At 40.1% G+C, this 23,060-nt stretch overlaps 1 protein-coding gene across 3 annotated transcripts in view; it reads left to right on the top strand.

Moving 5' to 3' along the window:
• Positions 1-1,762: 1,762 nt before the first annotated feature.
• The window catches only part of ERBIN (erbb2 interacting protein), a 112,223-nt gene continuing 90,925 nt past the window's right edge, over positions 1,763-23,060 (top strand). For all 3 annotated transcript variants that reach the window (XM_063127996.1, XM_063127997.1, XM_063127995.1), the window contains exon 1: positions 1,763-2,282. The gene's annotated coding sequence lies outside the window, so the exon portion shown is untranslated. The remainder of the gene's footprint in view (positions 2,283-23,060) is intronic.

The following is a 23,060-nucleotide window of genomic DNA, read 5'->3' as shown; positions in this document are numbered from 1 at the left end:
TTGGTCTGATCTAGCATGGCTCTTCTTATGTACATGTGAAAGGCTCGTTCTTACTGTGGCCAAATACAGTAAACATGTCAGCAGTGGAGGGGGGGGAGGGCTGCAGCTCAGTAGCAGAGCACATACATTGTATATAGACGCTCCCAAGTTCAACCCCTGGCATCTCCATGTAGGGTTTGAAAAACTCTTTCCTAAAATTCTGGAGTGCTGCTACCAGTCAGTGTCGACAATACTATTCTAGATGGACCAATGGTTTGAATCAATATAAGGCAACTTCCTATGTTCCGATGATGTGGGCCCACAGTCCCTTCACACGTTGGGTGAACATGTAGGGGTCAGTCATGTGTAGCCCCTTTTGATAGAACTATGTAAACTATGGTAAACAGTTCTATATCAGCATTTCAGAAATATCAAACATTTTATCAGGCAGCATGAGAAATGAGCCACCATTCACCATTGAAATCCTTCTACATTGGCAGTAGCCTGGTTGAAATTATATTTCTGTCATCTTGAAGAAGAAAAAACTTGACAGCGAGAAGAAAAATCCAGCTGGCACCCTTTAAGTCATGTTGTTGTTTACATACACAACTATCCGATTTGGGGAAATGCCAAGTCAGCGTCAGGCTAATTTAAGACCGCTCTTGCCAAATCTGCTAGCCTTGCTGTCGAGTTTCCCCTTTTCCTCATTCATTGCCTTCCTCCTACTCTTCTCCATACGATTTCAAATGTCAACATTTCTTCTTCTTCCTCTTTGCTATTCTTTCCTTTAGTTGCCTTTACAAATTTCTTTCTCTCTCTCTGTCTTCCCATTCTTATCCTTCTCCTCCTTCGCGAGCCTCGTTACTCCCTTTCCTCCAACCTTTTCCCTGCCAGCCAAACGCGTCCCCCAAACCCCCTCGGAAGGCTCGAACTCTCTCCCACCGCCTTTCTTCTTCACACACCCTAACCTGCTCTTCTTCCCTTCACGGCCGCTCTTCAGAGCAGGGTCATTGGCTGTTGCTAGAGGCTCCTCTCTCTGGATTGGCTAAACCGCGCGGCCCCTCGCTTCGCCCGTTTCCAGACTTGTTGTCTGGCTTTGAGGCTGAAAGTCTGAAGGGGAAACTAGCGCAGCTGCGCGGTAGGGCCGACGGAGAAAGAGTGTGTGTGTGTTTCAGTCAGTCACGCTTGGCTGTCTGGGTGGCGCTGCGGCGTCTCTCTCCGTGGCCTGGGCGGCGGTGGCAGCAGCAGCAGCAGCAGTAGTAGTAGTAGTGCTCCCGCCGCCCTTGTGTATCGTGAGCACCCTCCCTCGCTGTTGCTTGCCGCCGCCCTTGTCTCTGAGCAGCGCGGAGCAGACACCTCAGCGAGTCACTGGCTGGCGCCCAGAGAAGCGAGCTGCCAAGCGAGAGGGGCGGGAAAGCGGGGAAGGAAGGAAGAAGGAAGGAAGGAAGGAAGGGGGAAGTGTGGAGAGGAGGAGCCGTGTGTGTGTGTGTGTGTGAGAGAGAGAGAGAGAGACAGAAAGAGAGGAGGAAGGCGAGCGAGGGAAGGAAAGGCGAACGAAGAGAAGCGCGAGGACAGCTGCGGAGTGGCGGGGCGAAGAAGGGGGCTTGTTGCGCTTCGCGTCTCGGCCTCTCCTCGCACCACATGCCCCCGGCGGTAGCAGCAGCAGCAGTGCGGGGCTGCGGCAGGCGCTACTACGGCATCCACGGCCCGGCCTACTGAAGGGACGCGGAGAAAGGAGAAGCCGAGGAGGAGGAGGAGGCGGCGGAGGAGGAGGAAGGGGGGAGGGTCGACGACGGAGGCGGATTCGGAGCTCCAGCCTCCGCCTCGAAGAAGGGAAGCTGGGCTAGGCTCCGGCGCAGGCTTTGCGGCCCCGCTCTTGCTGGTTGCCGTTCCCCCTTCCCGCCCCCAGTACACAGCACCACGGTGAGGGGGCAGGAAGTGACTCTTGAGCCGGGACTGGGCGGCGTTTGAGGCACCTGAAACCGCATATTTGTCACGGCGGAAAGCGGGGGGAGGAGAAGCTGAGGCACACCGAGACCTTCCCCGCTCAACTGCGAGCAAAAGTGAAAGGGGGGAAAGGAAAAGAACCCCCCTCAGCAATAACCCAGCTTCTCCGGCCGCTGTTGCCCGGTCCGCAAGCTTGGCACTGCCGTTATCCTCGCTGTCGAAAGCTGTTGCATCCTCCCCCCACCCCATTTTTTCTTCTTCTCCTTTTCTTCTTGATTGGCGAGAAAACTTGATTGGGATTTAAAACATCTCTGGGTAGATGCAAATGGAGGATATCTGGACCCCCGAAGTGTGAGGTTGGTTAAAACAATAAATTTTGGTGGTGGTGGTGGTTGGTAGTATGTGGAGTTTGTGCGTGCAATGTTAGTAATCTAAGTATTTTAAGTGGGTTGGGGAAAGGGAACGAGTTTGTACTTCATTTTTGAGATCATGGTCTGTCTTCAACTCTCTCACTTTTATTTGCTTTTTCAATGTCTTTCTGGATTGTGAACCTGGCTTCCCATTTCTTATTTTGCGTGTGCTTTTTGTCTAATCGTTACTTTTTACAGTTTGTCGCAGAGGAGAAATCTAGGAGAGTCGATTTGGGGGTGGGGGTTAAAGCTTCTCAAACAGGAGTTTCTTTGTTCCACAGCAGAAGGTATTGAAGTGAAACTGCCTGATTATGCATTCGTGATCTTAAAACATGTCGGCTAGTAGAAACAGTTGCTGAACCGGTAACTTTCTTCATTTGCGAGCAATCCAGTTGCATAAACAACGACGATTCTTTTTCTCTTATACATTTTGTTAGAAGAGCTGCAGATTTATTATTTTTTGGGAGATCTATGTCTTTAATAGGTGGCTATGGAGTAAGCACAGAGTTTAGAAAGGCCTGATGAAGTACATGTGAGACTTAACAAGTGTTTCCTCTTTCAAAACCTGTATAGTTAGAGTACTGGAGGTTTCTCTTTATATGCCTATAAAACAATTTCAGCATTTCTAGTTAATGCCTATTATTGTTAACAAGCTTGACTTAACTAGAAAAGGTCTACCTGAAAATGTAGTTTATGTATCAACCTTTTTTTCTTAATAGTATCCTGAAGGATTGAAAAGTAGTTTATATCGTATATATTACTCTTTTGGCTGCATATTTTGTTCTTGGTATAATTGGGAAACATGACGATGGTTACAATTGAGCAGATCTTATTAAAATTAAATCTTGTTTGATGGTTTCACTACAAATTTTGTGCAAATCTGGATCAAATATGTTTGCAAACTCTGCACAACCCTGATAGCTGTAACGAAGGCTTTGCATGTCTAGAAGAGATAGTTTTAATAAACATCTGTTTTTGTTTCCTGATCCATATTAATGAGGGAAAAGGTAAATTTCTGTTGGCATCTTTGAGTTTTACCAATGAAAAATGTGTGTGGTTTAAGGAAGCCTACACATAATCCTCAAAGGCATCAGAAAAGGTTACTCTTGGCCACTTGAAAGGATTGGACAAAATAGATGGCAGTGAACTTCAACTTCCTTTTATGGCTTATGTTTGGCAGAAAAGCAGTGAAGTCTAAACAGAGTAATCCTTTCACAGAGAATGATCACTTCCAAAGCAGTGTTTCATTCCTAGCAATGACTTTAGATTCTAAAAGGGATAAAATGTATCATTGCATGACAAATGTAGCTATTAGCCATTGTTTGTTTTGAACTCTTTCTTGCTCTTATCCTTCGATGCTGGACTCTTCTAAATATAAAACTTCTTAAATTAGTATAACCATATGTGATTAGGCCCCTTTTTTAAAAAAACATAAGTAAAACATGTTTCTGGATTTGGCTAGTGTTTATGTTATAAAATTTAAGTTATTTGTTGGGATAATTGCTCTTAGTAAATTATCTGACAGGCATTTGCATTTTCCTCTTTAGCTGATTGGTTCTAAGCCTGCCTGGTGGTATGTGTGTACTACATTTCATCAGTGGTGTGTGGAAACTTTTCCTAGACTGCATTTTTTCAGCTGAATGTGTTAGCTTTAAGTTTTCTTTCAGTATATCTATATAAAACTTTGCTTACATGTGTTGTAATGCTTTTAATCAGAAAACTGATATGGTCATCGGCTCATGCTTTGAAATATGAACTACATTTCAAAGAGTTAGCAAGCTATTTGAGAAAGTAGTTATTGGTGTTAGTGAGTCTGTGGATCTTCAGTGGTATTTGTGTATAAGATATACATCTGTAAGTGTGACATCTATTGTATAGGTCTGTTCCAATGCAGAAAAAGTTTTGGTAAGTTTTTTTCTTGCATTTGAATAATTATATGCCTTTTTTCATTATGAAATAAAGTTAACAAAAAAGGCAATGAAAAGAACATACATAATGATAGATCAAGATCTCTCAAGATCTCTCAAGAAACAAAGGCCTTCACTAGTTAAAATTATTAGTCTATAACCAATAGAGACTAATATGGTTATAGAACACTTAGAGTAAAACAGTTTAAGTAGGAGCTCAATACCTAATGAAAGAGTAAAAATACAATTTATACAACATATAAAAGGAGTGTGTGAGAGTATAAGTCAGAAAAAAATATAAGCAACTGTACTTGGTTGGAATTTGATCAAAAGTTTGAAGAGCATTTTTCATAAATAAGAATATTTTAGGGCATAATTCTATGGGTTGTGCTCTGGATGTTTGTAAGCCCCCGAATTCAGGGACTTATGGGTATCCTATGCAGGGCGCACAAAGGCCGGAGGCAATCCTTGTCTTTGTCCTCCGAGCACCCTGCATTTTGGGCTAGACAAGGGTTTTAGCTGGGGAGCTTCAGAGTGGGAGTGGGAAGGCTGGGATACACATAGGAAGCTGTCTAAAGCAGCTAATGCAGTCTTCTTCCTACTCCCATGACTGTTGGCTTTTTTTTGTTGCTGTCTCTGTTCTCCATTTTCATGTGTAGCACCATCGTGGAGAGAACCACACTGGCGAGGGGAAGAGGAGCACAGTTTATGGGAACTGAGCTCGGAGCCAGAGCTCCTAGCTCGGTTCCCAGAAACTGAAAAATCCAATGGTCCTCTAGACAGTGTCTTGTGGCCATAGGATTGTCCATTAATTGAGGTTAGGGTTTAGTATATCAAGATGTTTTAACAGACATTTTCTACATAAATAAGCAAAACATTGTGAAGGGTGCTATGGTTATTCAGATAAATGCCTGCATGTACTTTTCAGTGAATCATCAGAAGACTGAACAAATATAGTAAATTTTATACAGTTGGTGCTGTAGTGCCAGTAAAGTGTAATTGAATAGGAGGCTAACAGTGCAATCCTATACATGTCTACTCATTACCTAAGTAGGCATAGGATTGCAGGTTTAATCAAAATGCTAATGTAGGGGCAGAATTTGTGTGGTGAATTTTTTCATAGGCAACAAAATATTGAGCCATTACCTGAAGGCAATTAAAAACTGAATGACTCTTACCAGTTGAATTAAAATATATTTTTATAGCTATTTTGTAAAATGTGTCCTTTTGTGTTTAATGCCTATTGCATCTAAAATTTTGATAGACAGTTGGCTTTTAAAGAGGAAGGGCTAACATCTAGGCACCCGCCTTGACCTGCATGATGGTGTGGTATCTAGTGAAGGTAATTTGAACACATGGGTGTAGACACAAGTTCACCTATGTGTTGCAGGTAAAGGAGGAAGTATTTACAGCCTGCTCTCAGTGCACTGTAAATATAAGAAGGAGGCTAAGTATCTAGGCTCCAAGCCTTTCAGGGGTTTATATTAAAAACAGACTCAAGGATTGTACCCGAAGGGTCTGTGAAGCGTGTGCGCACCCTTGAGTGCTCTTGTAATGTTTTCCTGGTAACTCATGCCTGTCAAGGCAAGTCCTTCTGTTCTGCACCAGCTGCATCTTTTGAAGGAAAGCTATACACAGGTTGCATTACATTAGTTAAATCTTGAGGTTACAAAGGTATGAATGACTATTGCCAGAACTAAATTTGGGGAAATGCTACACCTTCAACATAGAAGTTGGTGAAAGGCATTTCTGGCTGCTGCTGGGGCCCATAGGTCCATATGAATTGATAATCCAGAAATACTTTTGTCTTACTTCCTGAGTGACTATTGGAATCCATATTCAGTCAATTCAGTGTTGAACTTGCTTTTAAACCAGCCACCCAAATCCAACTACTGCTTGTCATGCACACTTCATGTATTTGTGCAGGAAACGCATTGTAACTGTAACAATGATGCACCCACAGCAGACATAATTGCCATGTAAAGTGTGGGGTTTCTCTGAGTTTTAGAATGTTTAGCTGATTAGGATTCAACAAGTACAGCCTTGCAAATTTGGATGAAATACTTTTGTAACCTACATTTCCATGTGTCATTAAATATGACTTAGGTAATGCACTCCAAGACTGAATGTGTTTTTCTTTTATTGGCTCATTCTTGCTCTGCCTTAGAATTTCTTAGCAACCCATATGAGATGCACAGTCTTATGTGAAATGCAGATTATTGAAAATTTGCCTAAAGACAAAGATATGAGTACTGGCATGCGCACAAAAATGTGCCTTTTATTAGTAATCAATCTGTGCTGTAAATGAAGGAAGTCATATTTGATATCTGGCATATAATTTTTCTTTGGACATAGATGCATAATATTCCTAAACAGGTCTGACTATAATGGTATGCAAGGGTAAGTGTTGAATTGCAGGGAAATAAAACACATTGAATTGGATTCAGACCTGCTCTTCCACAATTCAGTTTCAGTGCAGGCTGGAAGAAAGGGGAGGCAATTTTTGCAGCTTCCTTGTTCACTGTACAGACTCCAGTGCTGCTTCCAACATTGTTCTGGAGGGTCCCCCAACACTTTGGAACAGATTGAGGGGCATGTTAACGATTTAAGAGTTTTAATAAGGTATTGGAATAGAGGGCCCTTGGGCAAAACACTGTCAATGGGCCCTATTTCCTCAGTGAATCTACCTTTTCACTAGTGTTGTCACCTAGTGTTGCTCCTCCTTCCTCCTCCTTGCTAGGCAGTGACATCTACTACTCCTTCTTACCATCACTGTTGTCTTGACCAGAGCAAGTGAGTGAACAAGCCAGTTGCAATGGTGAAGAAGAGTAGCAGGTCTGGGGTCTCTTTTCAGTAGGCCCTCTGCTGTGGTGTGGGCCCAACCCTGCTGACCTGTGATGCTAGCCCTGGATAGATGCTTAAATGGAATTGTTCAGCCTTTGCTAGCATGTACTGATAGGAGCTGGGTTGGGGCTGGAGAGCCATAGGATTTCTCTTATCCTGGCCTCTTCCCTCCCCTCCCCTCCCTGCCCACCAGAGTGTCCCTTTCCTCTCCCTCCATAGCTGCATTTGTGACCTTGGGAATGAGCAGGCATGGTTCTTGCTGCGGCAGATGTGAGGGGACGGGGATCGGAACTCAAGAGTCCCCTTCTGAAGTCATAGTGTCTACATCCTCGGGAGGGGGACTCTGGGCCATGCCCCAGGAACCATAGGATTGCTTTCTGAATGAGATACATGCTTGACTATACCAGGGGGATGCATAGGTACATTTGGGAATCTGAGAAACTGCTGTGGGTACCACCAAAAAATGCTTAACCGATGGATCTCTGTTTTGGCGTCTACCTGTCATATCTATGGATCTTAAGCTGCATCTTAATCAGCAAAAACTTGTTTCATGTCTGTAGGACACCACAGCATCACTTTAATAAGGGATTGTCTAATTTGGCTAATTGCTGCCGGTGCAATACAGCTAATGCTTCATTTAAACATATATTTTGGCACTGTCCAGTAGTTGCTTCTTTTTAGGAGGAGGTTATTACTCAGATAAATTTTGTACTGGAACAGTCTATAGTCACTAATGTACATACTTTTAAGTTATTTACCTCCTTCATGGAAATTAACAAATTGTCAGTGTAATTGGATTCTCTATGCCCTTTGGACAGCTAACAGAGTGATATAACAACATTGGAAGGATAAACATACATTTACCTCGTATAATGCAGTGGATTTAGAACTTTACAATGCTTTCAATACTTGAACAGATGGCATATAAAGCCCACCTTTTGTTGAAGCTTATGTACCATTGCTAGAAAGGTGTATGCGTTTCATACAAATCCCTTTTATGTACATTAAAAAGCAGGGTTTTTTATCTTCCCCTGGCTGCCTGTGGTTACCTCGTGATTCCCTTGCCTCTACAGCACTGGGGATCCCTATCATAGTGGACATGTGGAATGGATTAATTTTCATAAAAATAAATTTTTTGGTAGATGAAAAAGCAAGGTGTAAGACCTTGCAAAATGTTCATCATAGCAGTGAATAATTTTCTTTTATATTTTAAGGCAGCAAAAACAAGTATATCAAAAAGAAGTATACTATTCTTCATCCAGGAGTCAAATACATTTGTTTTGATTTGATAACAATTTCTTCTTTTACTTCACATTGTATGCTCGGTTTCCTCAACTTTAAAGATGAGTCGCTACTTACTGTGCTGTGTATTTATTTTGTATAGATGTCAAGTGTTCCAAAGAGATTTGTTTGGGTACCTATAGCTGTTTTGTAGAGTGGAATATTTTTAAAAAATGTGTTTCGTCAACTGTCAGTGTACAGCAGCCCTCTCCAATTTGGTGAGTTGGACTAAAACTTCCACCATCCCTCAACCAGCATGGGAAATGGGACTCTCTCTCTCTCTCTCTCTCTCTCTCTCTAGATCAGTGTGCTTTGGCTGAAGTGCTTCGAGAATTGGCAATTCATGAAAATTAAGTACAAACATATGTATAAGTAACAATTCACATAGTATACTCCTTTTTTCAAATTAGCAGATAACTAGTAATTCTTATGACGGGATACTCATGCAAATATATAGTGCGAAAGACAGACTCAGACAGAATCTTCCTCTTTAACACCTTAACATCAGAGAACTGTTCCTTTCTAGCAAGTGTCAAATTAAGGCCATGCTCTAGTCTAAAGAACCTGCTGTCCATGAAGAAACAAGCATCCACGTGTGGAGCAATTATTTTTCTTGCCAAGCAGCTTGTGCATTAATTGTCTGTGAGGACAATGCAATTTTAGCCAAATAATCTGTTTTGCATAGCTAATTGTTTTCCCTTGTCATCAACATTTTTTAACAGGAGCCCTATGAAAAAGGATTGAAGGGCTAGTAATACTGGCTCTGCCAGCTGTCTTGTTCCTGTATGAGCTGAGGGTCAAACTAGATGTGGCAATGGCACATCTGTGTGTCGGGATTAAATCACTGTGAATCCCTATAAAGGGATGGTATATAGCTGTAAAATGCAGCATGAGTAGATAGCTAAACCTTTCCACCACCACTTTTCTCCCCCAAAATAACTTTAAGGTGTCTTTCTCCTTGAATATTGTTGATGACATTTTTCATGAACAATGTTAGGATAAATGCATAGTATTATTTGTTTGTTCTTGTTGAAGAGACTACGCATGTGCTGTCTTTTCTCATACAGATAATGTACTTTTGGGGGTAAATGTTATTCTGACAATCTTAGGTCAATACCATACTAGGTTTTCAGTTTCCTCATCTCCATTGTATTTCACTCATTTTCCATGGTCAACCCATCTCAGCTTGCTTAGAATCAGCTTTAAAAGCCAGTATTAGTTTAGCAACAGCCTGTGGTTTCAGGTGAAGGCTGCAGGATTGCCTCCTCTCCCCACGCAGCCCCTTTACATATCCATCTGTAACATCTAACATGATTTGCTACACTGATCCTCTGCCGTCCGTGCACTTTTTCCTCATCTATTTTGAATGTTTCTGGAAATACTTGTTGGTAGAGCAACTCTTAATATGATATGAAAGCTGTGCTAAACTTCACGTAGAGTAAAGAGTTATGTGGGCGTAGCTTGCCACAGGGATAAGGCAATGTGTACAAAGGTCCTTCTGCCAGAGTAGTTTTCTTGTTGTTGCAGGGAGATAAAGATAGTGACATGATTACTTATTTTTTTTATTTCCAAAATGTATCAAATCTTGGAAGCAGTAACACACATACAAAACAAAAATGTGGTTTTCATGTTTGACCAGAGAACTGTGTTCTGGTTATCTTCTAGAGAAGTAATTTTTTTATTTTATTTTTTACTATAATAATTATGGGAAAAGAAAGTTTTTTATATTATATTGATTGGTCACATCAGTTCTGTGAATTTTTAACAAATTACTAGTTAAATAACTTGTTTAGCAAATAGCAGAATCCTTTCTCCCTCTCAGTTGTTGGATATTCCAGGATGTGTGTGCTTTGATGTTGGCCTGCATGTACATAAACCAACATCCTTGCCCTAGCCTGTTTGCTCATGCTTTCCCCGTTTTTGCTCAGTTCTTGTTCCTTTCTCTTCCATTTGCTCCATCTCATGATTCTGATCCACCGCCATTGTGTTGTCCAGTGTAAAGCTAGTACAAATTCAACAGTTATTTCCTTGGTTCCAGAGATTTTTCCTCCAGTCCATGGTGACTATCCTGTTGAGTTCTCCAGATTTCAGTCTTCTGTCCCATGTTTGTCACTACAGCGGCATCAATATACTGAAGTTGACTGGTTGTGTATTTCTTTCTTTGGATCCAGGCAAGGAGTGGTGTCCCTGAATGGTTGTCTGAAAAGTTCATTGTAGATTAGATAGAGAATGCACTTAAGCTGAATCCAAATTGGACTGAGATGTTGCTGATTGCTGTGCTTGCCTGATTTGGTTCTCTGATTATTTTTGATGAAATCAATCCAATCCTTGGAAAGGTTGGGTTCATTATTCAGTTATATTTAGTTAATTTGTGGGCCTCCTTTGAGTTGTTAGCAACTTTTCAAGCCTTAAGAGATTGGGGTCTGTCTATGTTGGGAATGCCTTCTTCCATATGAGTCTGACTCCTGAGCTGAACTAGATGGGCTCTGCTCTTTAATCATTTGCTTCATGTAAAGTTAGGTTTGTGGAATTGCAGAATAGAGCCTCTATAGTTGTGCTTTCTCCTGAGAGAAGAAGGCTGCCTTAAATGCATGGAGTTCTAAAGGAAAGAACCAAGAAATTTGATTTATAGGGTAATGTTAGCATGCTGCTTGGTGGCTCCCATGATATTTGGCAACCATTGGTATAGCCCCTTAAAAAAACCCAACCAATGAAAGGCAATTTCTCAACTTTTTGAAAAGGTCATGATTCTAATTAACTTTAGGCTCAGCACTCCTCTGATTAATTTTCCCCATCCAGAGATATTCTTTTGACATTCGTAATGGCTCTTGCAAAGAGCCAACCTTTAGTTAATTCTCTGGAACAGCTGTTGACACTACCTGAGACTTTTCCTCTGGCCCCTTTGTCTTTGTCATGTTGGATCTGATGCACACCGTCTCTTTGAGACCTGTATAAGGAAATTGTATAAGGATCCTGAGTTTCAAGCCCACAATGTAACTTGCCATCCAAAGGTAAGGTCTCACTCAGCTATAAACCCCTCAGTTCCCTGCCCACTTTGCTTCTGAAATCATTTGATTTTCTGGTCCCCCGACAGAGGCAGAACGTTCATAACGTTCCTACCCAGACAACCAGAGTCTGGCTACCTACATCTCTGCTTAGCCAAAGCGGTGACTTGCTGAAATCCCTTTTTAAAAGGATCTATTTTTCTTCAATGAAATCTTAGGACTTAAAACATACCTCAGCATCATCCTTCAGGAAGGATCTATTGAGGTCCAAGGAAAGGCATTTTTCAAGCCCTATCCTATCTCCTGGGGATATCCATCTACAAATTGCAGCTTCCTATTCTGAACCTTCTTTTCTATTGTGTGTTGTGTAAATGTGTTATAGTTTGGTGTTTCTTTTGAACAGTATTTGGGAGAGAACCCAGCCATGTGCAGCCTTAACTTGGAACCCCTCCTGTACCTTTATCAAGGCTGCTTATGACCAAGCCAGCTCATCTGCCTTGACATGCAAGTATTTTTATTAGCTTTTTATAAATAATAAAGAGGTGGTAGAGGGGTAGGCAACTTCAGGGGGCCTGAGGGCTGCTTTCAACCTGCCAGACTCCCTGTGGGTTGTACTACGCCTACTGCAGGACTGCTGAATTTTGTAGCAGCAGCAGCATTTTTTATTGTTTTTTTTTGAACTGGTGGTTTGTCTTTGAATTTTGGTGGCAAGCCACTACAGAGGGGTAAAAAGGGCACCCTTCCATAGAGGTTTGTTGCTGAAAATCAGTGGCAAATCACTGATTTTTTGCCTCATAAATTTCAGCACCAGGGGCAACACATGGGTTGTGTGTAGCCCAACCCTGAAGTAGAAAGTATAGTGCATAATGCACTGGAAATTGGAATGTGTGAAATAGCTGTAAGTTATTCTGACCTTGACTTCCCTTTTTGGTCTTGCTGTACAGACCACTCTTGTAGCCAGTGCCCCCATGTGACCTTTCTCTCCTTCCTATTCTTGCAAGTTCACCCCTGAACCTTGTTTCCCCTTCTTTTTCTCTTCTCAGTAGCATTCCCCCAACTTCTGCAACTCCCTTCAGAACCATAAGCCTGACACACTCCAATTTGGACCATCCATGCATGTCCACAGAGTAGTCCCTGCATCACAACCCTCGCTTCAGCTACAGAGAAGGTTCTGAAGCTAATTTCCCCACAAATTGAACCTGGTGCATGGATCTTCACGTTATCCTTAACAAATGCTGGTCTTGGAATGTGTACGGGTTCGTATACATATCTAGAGAGCACATTCAGTAACAGTAGATTGAAATAGGTTTAAGTATTTGTATGAGATTGTTTGTTATGGATAATCTTACTAATTTTATTTAAACCCTTGTTAAAAAGACAGTTGGTATATGTATTTAAAAATTCAATATAGATCCCAATAATTATGAGGGATTTGTTTGGAATACTACTGGGTAGAGGAGAAATTAATAGATTTCTGAGCAATTATCTACACTTTTGTAGAGAGGTGTATTAGTTAATTTGAGAACAGAATATGAAATTTTTAATGCCAACTTGCCTGAGAGGTTATTGTAGAGTTAATCTTCATATAGACGTAAAGAGGAAGGGATTTTTGGATGTGTGAAACATTACTGGGGGTTGGGGGAGAGAAAGGGTTATTGCAAATAAGAATTGGCAGGAGAGGACATGGTTCTGTGCTCAGCAAATGCTTCAGATCTTGAGCTGTCAAGCCAAGAAATATCAGCCAGTTTAACTAATATCCTTAGGTAGGATATAGTACAACTTCATTTGTGTAGAGGAACAAGCCCATGGCAGGGTTCTTGCATTAGACATGCCAGTTTGAAGTATGAAGGGAGGTGTGTTTGCTGGCTTGTAGTTGAAAGCTAAGATTACATAAATGTTGTGGCAAGTCAAAAACACAATGTTCACTGAAAGCTGCAAGTGTAACTCCTATTGATGATTCTCACCTTATCTTAAATGCTGTAGTGTAAATTTAAAATACTAACTTCAGTTAACAAAAACACATAGCGCTCACACTAAATTAGACTAACCTCTTATCTCCTTTGCATCAAGTCTTTGAATGAACCAGTATGGAGTAGTGGCTAGAGTGTCAGACTGGGAGTTGGGAGATCTGGGTTCTAGTCCCCACTTGGCCATGGAAACCCACTGGGTGACTTTGGGCCAGTCACAGACTCTCAGCCCAACCGACCTCACAGGTTGTTGTGAGGATAAAGTGGAGAGGAGGAAGATTATGTTACACCGCCTTGGGTTCCTTGCAGGAAAAAAAGGCAGGCTATAAATGCAATAATAAAAATAAAGTCTGTGTAAAACAAAGTGGAGTAACTTCTTTTGAAAAAAAAAAGTCAGAACTGAGATAAAATGAGGTCTTTCTAAGTTCTTTGCTGTAGCTAAGTGCTTATTGCCAAATGTATCTTTTTATTATTTATTTATTACATTTCTATACTGCCCAATAGCCAAAGCCCTCTGGGTGGTTCACAAAAACAAAAATTCCAAACGTTTTCAGTGCTTGCCTGCTCTCAACGTTAGTTCACTACAGAGAAGTGTTTGATAATAGAACCATTGTAGTCCTAGTGTTTTACCAGGCCTGTTTTAATAATAGTCATTATATTCTTGGGTAAAGCCCAGATTTGACCCAACAGGAAATATTCTGAAAGGATGCTCCTCAGTTGAGACTCGGCATGTATTTCTTGTCCTGTGGGATACAAGCAACTTTTAGTGCCCATATATGCTATGTTTAACATCTAGCTTTAAAGAGGGGACTAATTTATGTAGGACAAAATCTGAAAATTCCAAACTTTATGGGTCAGCTGGAAATCATTAGCATCAATTGCTTTCAGGTTCATGCTTATTTTATAGCAGTAGTACTCACTTTCTCTGCATTTTCCCTGAAACGCTGAATGGATTCTCCTTGGTTCTAATTTCCCTTTTGGCTGTCATAAAAGATGTATGCAAAGAAGCAGTTTTGGGGCATTTCACATATTATGCAGCTATTGGAAGCCATGCCTCTTGGAAAGATGTACCTGTATGATTAACATGTTTCAAATACTTGTCTGCTTCATTCATACTTTAATTGTTATGTGCTTAAACATTTTAGGTGTATGCTAAAATAAATGTGTGAAACAGCATTTTGCAAGGCTTCATGTTGTGCATTATACTGTGTAAGACAAAGAATATAGTTTCATTTGTAGCAGCTGCTTCATTTTTAAAGAACCTATTGAGATTTGATAAATATCTCTGATAAATATATCTTCTGTTTTCATATTTTTATTTCTTTGAATAATAATTGCATCAGTAGTTTCATCCTTTAAAATAATATTTATTGGGGTCTTTTGGTATGTTTATATATTTTCTTTCTATTAACTTTTTAATGTAAACTGTTCTGTAAAACTGAGGTTGGTATTAACATATTTATAATTAATAATAAAACAAATACTTAAGACAAAGTTATTGTAAGAACAAATTTTATATAATATTTACTCCCTTAAAGTATCAGTTTCTATCTACTACTTTGACAGTTTTTTTTTCTTTCTGTATACCTTCTGTTTGATTATAATGAAGGGTCAAGCTTTTAATGATTTTTTTTCAATTACAGTATTCTTTAGAAGTAGTTACTGTGAAATGGATATATATATTAAATGGTAAGTTCAATTAACCAACATAAGTGGTGCTGGACATTGGAAGAGCTGAAACGTAATTCATTTGAGGGATTTTTTAGCTCCCATTTTCTGATTCGTTTTCAAGTTCATCAATACAGTTATAGGGAATAAAGCAGAGGTGGGCAACTTCTGGCTAGAGCTGATAGAAGTTGTAGGCCAACACATCTAGAGGGCTGCAAGTTCCACGTCCCTGAAATAAAGACTGATTTTTTAAAAAAGAAACAAAATCTATGATCCTTAGGACTCTTGTGAACTCCTGCAAGTAGCAAAAAGGACTACATATAGTCCACTGGCTTGATTTTGCCACTGTCCTGTGATGGATAGTGTTTTTTCGTTCTATTGAGGTAGGAGTCTGCCTCTGCTAAAGGAAGAGGTAGACTATGTACAGAATGAGTTTCTGTGTTTGTTTCCTTCTGTCATGGTTCTACAAATATGTAGTTCCCTTTTCTGTTGCATGTTTCTTAAACCATTTATTTTGAAGACTGGTAACAGTCTATTTTCTCCCACCTCTCCCCTCTTTAAAAAAAGGCATTGATCAGAGCAAAAAGGGAGCAATAGAGAAATTTGCAAGAGAGAATCTCTGTATACTCAGGTCACCTTGTCACAAAGTGCTACACTGCAGCAATCTCCAGGAGATCAGAGCAGTACGTTTGCTCTAGAATAATAAAAAGTTTCATGTAAGAGATGCTAAATCCTTGCAGATACAATGGCTTTGAAAGATTGCTACATGGATTGTGCAGTTATACTACCCTGTTTCCCCGAAAGTAAGACATCCCCCGAAAATAAGACCTACTTCCAGTTTTGCCTCTCGCTGTAATATAAGGCATCCCCCCGAAAATAAGACCTTTTTTTTTGTTCAACAATAAATGTGTACCGTATTCTTCTTCATGGAAAAATAAGACATCCCCTGAAAATAAGACCTAGCGCATCTTTGGGAGCAAAAATTAATATAAGACACTGTCTTATTTTCGGGGAAACAGGGTATTTGATGTTTTTATATTAATATGTTCATTATTGTAATTTAGCGAAATGATTTGTGCTATGGGTCTTGAGTGTCACATCAGAAAGGGATTTACAAAGCAAAATGAATAGCACAGAAATAATTCCTAGGCTGTTTTTAATCTCTTATGGCATATTACAAGAAGTTAAGTTTCTTCTATAATTACTTTTTCTCTTTTTAAAAAAGTAATAAGTAGAGCCGCATCCTGATTAAAGAAATTAAAATGATTCTTCAGACTTTGTTAATTAATTGATTAATCTATTTGAATTTGCATATTTGGACTAAACCCAGATTTATGCAAATTTTAAATAAACAGTTTGACAATTTGTTCTTAATCATACTTCATTGAAATTGGGTTGAAATCAGTCGAACATGGTTCTGAGTCAACATGCCTAGAACTGGACTTCGTTCAAATTTGAAAAATATTGAACTAAACCTTAATTCATATTTTCAATGCAATAAAGTAGAGTTGTAGTACAATGTTCATCTATGAACAATGTGCAGATAAGATTTATATTAATTACCTTAAGATTTAATAGAAATAACAGAGCAAATTCCCAATTTTCAAAAGCTTCCCTACCTCCACATTCTGTGCAATACATTCGATAAGATCTCATTTTGATAGTTTTGAATCCTTGTGAAACTTAATTCATTCCTTTTTCAAAGGGAAAAACAGTTCAATACTGTTCATATCTACTCAGACACAAGTCTCATTGACTTCAGTAGGAGTTTCTTCCATGTAAGTGTACATAGGATTGCAGCCTAAGGGTGCCTATTAACCCTGGTTAGGCCTCATCTTGAGTACTGTGTCCAGTTCTAGGCTCCACAATTCAAGAAGGATGCAGAGCGTGTTCAGAGGAGGGCAACCAGGATGATCAGGAGTCTGGAAACAAATCCCTGTGGGGAGAAACTGAAACAGTTGGGCATGTTTAGCCTGGAGAAGATAAGATTGAGGGGAGACATGATAACACTCTTCAAATACTTAAAAGGTTGTCATGCAGAGGAGGGCCAGGATCTCTTCTTGATCCTCCCAGAGTGCAGGACACGGAATAACGGGCTCAAGTTACAGGAAGCCAGATTCCAGCTGGACATCAGGAAAAACTTTCTGACTGTTAAAGCAGTACGACAATGGAACCAATTACCTAGGGAAGTTGTGGTCTCTCCCACACTAGAGGCATTCAAGAGGCAGGTGGATAACCATCTGTCAAGTATGCTTTAGGGTGGATTCCTGCATTGAGCAGGGGGGTGGACTCGATGGCCTTTTAGGCCCTTTCCAACTCTACTATTCTATGATTCTAAGCTCCTAAAATTTTGCTGCTGATTCTAACCAGTGTACTTGGAAGACTGCCCTGTGTAGTTCTGACATGTATACATCTGATAATAGAACACTAAAAAGGACATAAGGCATCTCCCCCTTATTGGATATCAAGCAACCAAAGGTGGGAAATTGGTACTGCTCTACAAAAAAAAAAAACTTTGAAAATTAAAATAAGGATGTAAAAATATTTTTAAAGAAGATTCTTACTGTTTTATTATAAATTATAGATGAATGGAAAATAGATTTAGTGTTTACTTTTTGCCTTTGGGGGAATGTCACAGGTGCATCAGCCCCCCTCCCCCCCACTGGTTTTCAGTAACAAAAGATGGGAACTTAATCCCAGAATCTGTTTTGATTAGAATACCAGGACTGTACCCTGAATATATCCAGTAAGAATGTATCTGAGCACAGAGTTCTTACTCTGCCAGTTAATGAGAGGTTCTAAGTATTCCTCAAGATCTAGGAACTGGGAGATGGCTTTGCCTCTGCACCTGGTTTTAGAAGTTAAGGAATACTGTCCCAACTTCCATTTCAAGCAGGAATGGACATGGACAGGCATATTGACACAATTAGGTCTGCTAATAAAACTAAGTAAATGGAAGTTTTCTCTTTTTTGTATCTAAAATGTATTGCAAAGTCTCAGAACACCCTGTAAAAACTGTTCCCAATGTCTCGTGCTTTCTTTCTTTCTTAATCAAATGCAAGACCCTTGCAAGCCTTTTCATTAACCTTTTTCATCACATACATTTACAGTTGATCAGTGACACACTGTGAGTAAGTAGAAAAGAATTTAAAGTGTTAAATTCTCTCTCGCACACATACATATACAGCTTAAGGACATTCATTTCATTGGCATGATTATAGCCAATAAACAGAGGCAAAGTTACTGCTCAGCTTCCTCTTCAGGCACCTAGTTGATTGGGTGTGGCACCAGCTAGAGCTGCAAGCAGCCTCAAAACAACAGGATTACGTGAGGTTGACAGGCAAAAGGTTAGCTTGGGGACAGTATCCAAATAATAAAGGCCTTATTTTTAATTGATCCCCAGTACTTTAATCACTCAGTTTGATTAATTAATTGACATTGCAACCGGAGTAGTAAGCTACATCTTAGTTGTTTAAACAAAATATTTTTAGAGCAGTAGAGTTCAGGGACGTGGAAAACCCAGGTTTGAATTCCCACTTGGCTACAGAGCTCATGGATTGCCTTTGAGCCAGTTGCAATCTATTATTTTAATCTACCTCAGTGGCATTGTAAAGATAAAACTCCACTCTGAGCTCCTCTGAAGAAGGGTTGGCTATAAGGGTAATAATTTTTTAGAGGAGTACAGTCTACTGTCTGAGACTATCAGCCAAACAAATTTCTTTACTGGTGCACAAGTAACCAAAAATGTATAGAGTTTTCTTAGTATAGGTCTCCTCAGTAAAGGAGACCACATCCTGTTTTGTGGCTCTAAGGTTTAGCATCTAAGTCCTTGTAAAAACAAAGCATAGAATTAGCAGTACAGCAGTAAACATTTAGAGTAATTCATGGCTACCCTCATTTGTTTTGTTTATAGACAGAATAAGGAAGTGCCTGTCTGTTTGATAGGTGATCTACTATTGGGATTGGGATTGGGCATTGTTAAAAAGAAAAATATGTTTTTGTGCCTACTGGCTATAGAGATGAGTTGGAAATTAAGCATGTTATACCTGACAAATGCTTTTCTCAGTAGGTAGAATACCTAACGTCTGTGCTCTGCTAGTCAGCATGTTGTTCCCTTATGGCATAAGCAGTCATATTCCCTCCATTCCCCTTTACTTGCCACAGCTTTCTTCTTGTGACTTGATTGCTGCTTGCTACAGCATGCAGATTCCATGCTAAATAAGCATATTGTGCATAAAGCATAGTTATGACATATGCATCATGCCACTGTGGGGCACCAATGATCTGTCAAATATAGTTAGCTGCACTGTCCTGGTTGTACTTTCTACTTGTTTGAATACAAACCAACTGTAAAGACAATATGAGGACAGAGAGCCAGTACAGCTTAGAATTTTGGCCTGGGACAACCCTAGTTCAAATTCCTATTCAGTCATGAAGTTTACTGGGTGACCATGAATTAGTTGCTGTCTTTTAAACTACCTATCTCACAGGGTAAAGATAAAAGTTTGGTGTTGAGAAGCCATCTTGAGCTCATTAGAGGAGAGGAATGATATAAATATAATAGATAAAATATTTAGAGAATGGTACAGCACTCTGTTGCCTTGTGGTTATTTTTTCATATATAGAAGTCTTATATAAAGGTTAGCGTTGCACTTTTTCTGGAGGTTTTTAGGATTGTTTCACATAGGATGGCTTTCCTATACAGAAAACAATTCAATATGTGCTCCTATCAGGTGTGACAAATGCATATATATTGATCAGCTACTTCCATGTAAGTGTACATAGGATTGCAGCCTAAAGGTGCCTATTAACCCTGGTTAGGCCTCATCTAGAGTACTGTGTCCAGTTCTGGGCTCCACAATTCAAGAAGGACGTAGACAAGCTGGAGCGTGTTCAGAGGAGGGCAACCAGGATGATCAGGAGTCTGGAAACAAAGCCCTATGAGGAGAGACTGAAACAGCTGGGCATGTTTAGCCTAGAGTAGAAAAGATTGAGGGGGGACATGATAGCACTCTTCAAATACTTAAAAGGTTGTCACACAGAGGAGGGCAACGATCTCTTCTTGATCCTCCCAGAGTGCAGGACACAGAATAACGGGCTCAAGTTACAGGAAGCCAGATTCCAGTTGGACATCAGAAAAAACTTCCTGACTGTTATAGTAGTACGGCAATGGAACCAGTTACCTAGGGAGGTTGTGGTCTCTCCCACACTAGAGGCATTCAAGAGGCAGCTGGACAACCATCTGTCAAGTATGCTTTAGGGTGGATTCCTGCAATGAGCAGGGGGGTGTACTTGATGGCCTTATAGGCCTCTTCGAACTCTACTATTCTATGATTTTATGATTCTTGCCACCGTGAGCCAGTAGTCCTTAAATCTTCAGATGCTGTGGCTATCACCACCTTGCCAGGAGAAAAAAGCAGCATAGTTCTATTTTGTCTGCTTCTCTTGATTCTAAAGGGCCTGGACTGGGGAGATTAGTAGGATATATTAGCAGGAAAATCCCCACAAAATGTAACTCTTGATCTCTTAGTGTCCAGCTAATGGTTTGTCCCATTTGATGAGTGGTACAGAGGCAAACTTTTCAAACCATATATATGGACATTTATTGAGACAATGCTATGACAATTTATCACCAAGATACACTCCCTCATGTCTTGGGTGCAAACAAAACAAATTAAAACATGACTGGATTCACTGACAGTTGTAAAAAAGTAAATGGAGGGGAATTTTGTAAATTTAATGGCTAGGAAGTAAATAGATGGGAAATTAGTGCACCTGCATTTTAAAAAACCCAATAATGACCCCAATTGTGCATTTTTGTTGTTCTGGAAAAACAAACCAGGCGAACAAAAAGGAGTAGTGATTGGAGTGTAAAAGAAGACACTGCGATACTGGCTAGAGGATCAAGGAGGAAACGAGCTACACTGAGCTCAATCATCTGTTGCGTCCACTGTGGGTTCCTCCACGAACACACTCATTGTGTAGTGTATTCGCAGAATGGATTAGCATGACATGCGAATGTAGCCAATGTGTATGAAGCTGTGTATTATGTGTATTATGCTTGATGTGTATTATGCTTTGGCTTTAAAAATATTTTGTTGGAATAACAGAAAAGATGAATTTTTGAGTATAGTTGCCCTGGAAATCACTGCACTAACATAATGCGAATAAATTTAAATTAGCCAGAAAGTAAACATTGTTACTCCTTAAAATACAAAATAGAAGCTTTCTTCCCTCTTTTTTTTTGTTTTAGCAGTTTTAAAAACTTGAAAAAGCCTTCTAGATGAAAGATGATTTTTAAAAATGTACCATTAACAGAGAGGAAAGTAGATGGTATGAAACAATGGCTTGTGTGTGTTGGAGCATGACTTCCTTGGAGCATGACTGCACATCACCACCAGATTAATTAAAGCCATATTTGTTGGGGAAGAATACCATATTTTTCTTGAGTAAATATCACAGATTTGTTTTTATTAGCCTTGTCATTGGGTACAATTTAGTGTTTGGAGAGAATAATTAATTATGGTCTTTTGCCTGCTGTCCTTTCCTCCAGAATATGTGCTTAGTTGAACTGTATGCGTCCAGCTATTAGCTTTATGCTATTTCATGTGCTTAAATAGCTGTTTGTTCATTTATTTTTCCTTTAGTATTTTTCAATTTTAATCAAATGTTAGCTGCGTTTGTTCAGTTGCAGAATATGGTATTCAGAATTTTAGACCACATTGGAATAGCAAAGCTGTGCTACAGTATTGGTGTTTATTTTATTCTGTTTTTGTTAAAGAGCTGTTGAGACCAGATTAAAAAAAACCTTGCAGCTAAACATCCTCAAAAATTAGCCAGCCTTCTATCAAATCATGACATCAATTCTTATTTGATATTTAGTATATATTTTAATAATTTTTAAACTACTTTTCATTTAAAACCCCCCAGAGAAGCTGACAAGTTAAAATCATGACAAAATACAATAAAAACAATAATTAAAACACTAAAACAAAAACAATAACATCCCATTGAAATAACCAGGGATGACTGCTAGCAGTCAGGAAAATGTCAGGGCAAACAAGTATGTCTTCAGTTGTCAGCAGAAGCATTCCAGACAAGAAGCCTGCCTGATCTCAATAGGGGGAGATCATTCAACATGGTGGGCACCACAATTGAGAAGGTACCACATGAACCTCAATAGACTGTGGTCAGCAAAGGCCCCCCCACTCAGAATGTAGAGATTGAGGGGCAACCAATCTCTACATTCTGAGTAGAGATTGGTTGCCCCAATCTCTACTTAGAAGGTGGTCCCTCAGAAAACTTAGTCCTGAACTGTTTAGAGCAGTGGTTCCCAAACTTTTTCAGGTAACCGCCCCCTTGGTTCCACAAACTCATGCCAAGTGCCCCCTACCCTACCCTATAAAAATCATTATTCAGAATAGCAGTTTTCAACGACCCACTAAGTAAGATAATAACAATAAAATTCAAAACAGTAACAATTAACTGAATATTTATTCAAAATCCGAAGCACCCGCCACGGGAGGGAGGGAAAAGAGAGCGAACGCCTCTGTTTTGCAGCTGGCGTGGCGGGGCACACCAAGTAGGGTATGTCTCTTCATTAGCGTTTTGGTGCTTTTGAAACATTTCAATTCACCATTAAAAGGACTCTTCTTAAATGGTATTAATACATGTGTGGATTCTTGCCCTGTATGGCTTGGGACCAAACTACCTTCTCCCATAAAAATGTCCCTGAGTTTTAAGACCTTCTGGAGAGGGGCTTCTTGAAAAAGACCATTTTGAGCGCCCCCTGCCACCCCTTTGCCTCTTAATGCCCCCCTGTCGCCCCCTTGCCTCTTAATACCCCCCTATGCAATCCCACCGCCCCCAAGGGGGTGGTACCACCCACTTTGGGAACCACTGGTTTAGAGCCTTATAAACCAACAGTAACACCTTGAACCAACTGCAGACTCTTAAGCCTGTGGTTGGCAACATTGTGTCCATAGTTGCCCCTGTCCCCAGACACATAGGGAAACACCCACTGAGGCAGTAAAGCTTTCCTGATTGTTTTTA

The sequence above is a fragment of the Elgaria multicarinata genome, chromosome 6 (assembly GCF_023053635.1).
Source record: "Elgaria multicarinata webbii isolate HBS135686 ecotype San Diego chromosome 6, rElgMul1.1.pri, whole genome shotgun sequence".
In the NCBI taxonomy this organism is placed as follows: domain Eukaryota; kingdom Metazoa; phylum Chordata; class Lepidosauria; order Squamata; family Anguidae; genus Elgaria; species Elgaria multicarinata.
Note: the sequence above shows the minus strand (reverse complement) of the source record. Positions and strands in the feature narration are given on the sequence as shown.